The sequence below is a fragment of the Palaemon carinicauda genome, chromosome 14, assembly GCF_036898095.1.
Source record: "Palaemon carinicauda isolate YSFRI2023 chromosome 14, ASM3689809v2, whole genome shotgun sequence".
NCBI lineage: Eukaryota > Metazoa > Arthropoda > Malacostraca > Decapoda > Palaemonidae > Palaemon > Palaemon carinicauda.
The window spans coordinates 125,576,316-125,580,592 of NC_090738.1; positions in this window are offsets into that span (position 1 = coordinate 125,576,316).

Genomic DNA, 4,277 nt, shown 5'->3' on the forward strand with positions numbered 1-4,277 from the left:
AAAAGTGACTTTGATGGATTTTCTTCCCTTGGGTTTTTATGAATTGAAAAGTCATTTTCTCAAGTGAATTTTTTTTTTTTTTTTTTTTTTTTATATATTTTATATTATATAGTTACCTAATGTGAAAGTAGACGCATGGCCGTATAGACAGGCATCCATTGACGTGAGCTTGAAAAAAAAAAAATAACACTTGTTTACTCGTTATTGTTTGCGCATATTGTTCTCCCTTGTGTCTACATCAGCCGCAAACAGCTGATCTCGGGCAGATGGTCACAGTTGGTTTCACGCCTGTGACGTTTGCTCGGCTTACTTTTGAAAAGTGTTTAAATTAGATTTATTTTGGCCATTGAGAACTCATACAGAGCGCCAGTTTCACTTTCCAGAATCTAATTATCGAGTGGGTAATGATTTGTTTTTGTTTTGCTCGTTAATGTTGCTATATATATAGAGGTTATTATTGCTTTTGGGCTTATCTTATTGCTTATTAATAGAGGTTATTATTGCCTCATCAATAGAGATATATGTTCGTAGGTTATTATTGCTTTTGGTCTTATCTTATTGCTCATTAATAGAGAAATATGGTCATGGCTTATTATTGCCCATTAATAGAGATATATATTTACAGGTTATTATTGCTTTTGGCCTTATCTTATTGCTCACAAATATAGATATACAGTATGTTTATAGTTATTATTTACTTTTGGGCTTATCTTATTGCTTATCAATAGAGATATATGTTCATAGGTTCTTATGGCTTTTGGCCTTGTCTTATTACTTATTAATAGAGAAATGTGTTCATAGCTCATTATTGTTCACTAATAGAGATATATAGGCATAGGTTATTATTGCTTATGGCCTTACCCTATTGCTTATCAATTGAGATATATATTCGTAGGTTATTATTGCTCTTGGTCTTATCTTATTGCTTATTAATAGAGATATATATTCGTAGGTTATTATTGGCTTTGTCTTATCTTCTGTATCAAGTTTTTATTTTCTCGGATTTAAAAGCAGAAAATTATCTTTTGGTATTACTTTTAAAATATTATGCACCATTGATTGATTTACCTGCTATAATGACTTTAGATTTTCTCTACACATGATATTAATGTCTGTTTAAGAAAACTCCCAAGATCCGAAATGGCTTTTTTAAATCATATTTGAACTTATCTTTCTTTTTTACGCCTAATAAAACAGTGTTTTTGGATTTCATATATATATATATATATATATATATATATATATATATATATATATATATATATATATATATATATATATATATAATTTATATCTATATATATGTATGTATATATGTTTTATATATATATATATATATATATATATATATATATATATATTATATATATATATATATATATATATATATATATATATATATATATATATATTGTGTTTATACATGCGCGCGCGCGAGAGAGAGAGAGAGAGAGAGAGAGAGAGAGAGAGAGAGAGAGAGAGAGACATTCCTCTTCTCTCCATTCTTGCATATAAGCAACCAGATAAGTGGGATACGCCCACCCTGTTTCAGAATGAAATAGAAGCAGTTGGTATGTTTACACCTGATCTCATTCTATTTATTAAGTGGATGAAAGGAAATGATTTTTTTACCAATCTCTTACAATTGCCTCTCGTATCACTGATTGCGTAATTGAGATGTTTTTGGTGGAAATGAAAACTAGATTAATTTTCTAGTGGGCATTGTTACATTGTTGACGCAAATTAGATAGTTTATTGCGTATATGGGCGTGATTGTAATTGTTTACTTCAAAGGGCTTCGCCGGGTTCTGCATTGTTCTCACTTTAGTTGTATTAATAATTGTTTTAGTTTTATTGAAAATTCAACACAGTTTGGTGTTGAAATTCCTCATTGTTTTGTAAAATGTAGATAGTGAATTTCGCTTTGATTTGATTCTGCTGAAAATATTTTTCAATAAGACTTTGATACATTCACCTACATTTGGGAAGTTAGTTTAGGTCATGGTTTTGTAAAAATGTGTGTCTTGCTTAAGAAGTGTGTCAGTTGTATTTCGTTATTAATGAGCATTTTTTTTTTCTGGAAGATTGAATTTGAGACTAACAAGTATATACCTATTCCACGGTCTTCATAATAATAAATTTATTCAGTATTTCTGTTTCATTCTTGAAATTCATATTTATTAACACTGCAATAAAGGAAGAATAATTGTTCCGCAATAAATTTGAAAATTGTATCCTGTGAGAGTACTCCAAGGGAATGTGTTGTCACCTATGTTGTTTATCCTCCTCATGGATTTGTAAAGCGTAGATCAGTTGGGGATGGTGGAGAAGGATTGGACTGGATTGGCAACTGGAAATTAGCGGAACTAGAGTATGTTGATGACGCTGTATTTATTAGCAAAACGCCACCGGACTTGCAAAGCTTGCATACCAGATTGCATGAAATATCACATGAGGTTGAACTCAAGATGAATAGAAGAAAGACATGATGAGAACGGAATATGCAAGGGAAAATTAAAGATCATCGGAAGGAGAAAGGATTAACAAAATGGAATCATTTGAATATTTAGGAACTAAGATCTCTAATACAGGGACTTTTGAATTGGAGTTTATTGGAAAGATGAAAAAAAGCAAATCAGACAGTGACTATGTTGAGTAATATTTGGAAATCAAAATCGCCTGAAATTACATATAAAAATCAGACTATATATCAGTTTAGTGAGATCGGTGTTACCATATAGACATGAGGTCAAGGTATGACAATGAAACAATATCCAACAGATTTTGGTAGATTTTGAGAACGAAGCCCTCAAAAGAATATGTCTAGTCAAATGGCAGGATAGTATTAGCAATAAAACTATAAAAGAGCTTACTCGAGTGCCATATGTGGATGAGATCATGGGGGGGGGGGTAGATAGAGATGGTTTGGGCATGCTCTTCGCACTTCCTAAGAGAGATTAGTTCAAACTTTCAACTGGGCTACACAAAGCACTAGAAGAGTTGGAAGGCCCCAGACCTACATGGCTGAGAATTATGAAGTGTGAAGTAGGAGATGATGAATGGTGAAGTATTGATTTAGAAGCTCAAGATAGAGACGACTGGCGAAATCTAACGGGTGCCCTTTGCGTCAATAGGCGTAGGAGGAGATGATGAAGATGATCCTGTTGCACATAGCAACTATACCCCGATTACCTAGCAATGTCAGTAGTTATCATTTTAACTGAATATCATCTAATCATTGAGCTACGCATTCATTACAAGGACGTTATTACTTAACAAACACACGTTCATTATTGACACGGTCGTTCAAATAAAGAACATTCTTGCCCAAGAATTGTTTGGTAATATTGAATATTGAGAATCCACTGGCCATTCATATCCGTTGTTTATGACCTTTGTTCGTGTCCGTAGTTCATGACCTTTGTTCATGTCCGTTGTTCATGATGGTTTTTCATGTTCGTTGTTCATGACCTTTGTTCATGTCCGTTGTTCATGATGGGTTTTCATGTTCGTTGTTCATGACCTTTGTTCATGTCCGTTGTTCATGATGGTTTTTCATGTTCGTTGTTCATGACCTTTGTTCATGTCCGTTGTTCATGATGGGTTTTCATGACCGTTGTTCATGTCCGTTGTTCATGACTATTTTTCGTTGTTCATGACCGTTGTTCATGTCCGTATATCATGACCGTTGTTCATGTCCGTATTTCATGACTGTTGTTTATGTTCGTTGTTCGTGTCCATTGTTCATGCCTGATGTTTATGACCATCTGTTCAAGTCCGTTGTTTATGACCATTGTTCATGTCCCTTGTTTATGACCATTGTTCATGTCCGTTGTTATGACCCTATTGTTCATGTCCGCTGTTCATGTCCATTGTTCATGACCGTTGTTCATGTCCGCTGTTCATGTCCGTTGTTCATGTTCATAGTTCATGACCGTTGTTCATGTCCGTTGATTGGGGAAGGATCCCATTGTTTCGTGCATGCACGGTTCCCATCAATCATGTTGTGAGGCAAAAGGGAACCAGTGACTCGAGGAGCTTTTTAAGTGGTTCCCGTCTGGTGCCTTGGTTGGGAGAGAGAGAGAGAGAGAGAGGAGAGAGAGAGAGAGAGAGAGAGAGAGAGAGAGAGAGAGAGAGAGAGAGAGAGAGAGAGAGGGGGGGGGAGGGGTATATCAGACCGAAAGGAAGAATATTGACACGTTTTATTTGCTAAGATTTTGCATCTCTGTTTAAATGTAGGCTTATGATATATCTCGCACTAGACAAGCTAAACAGCT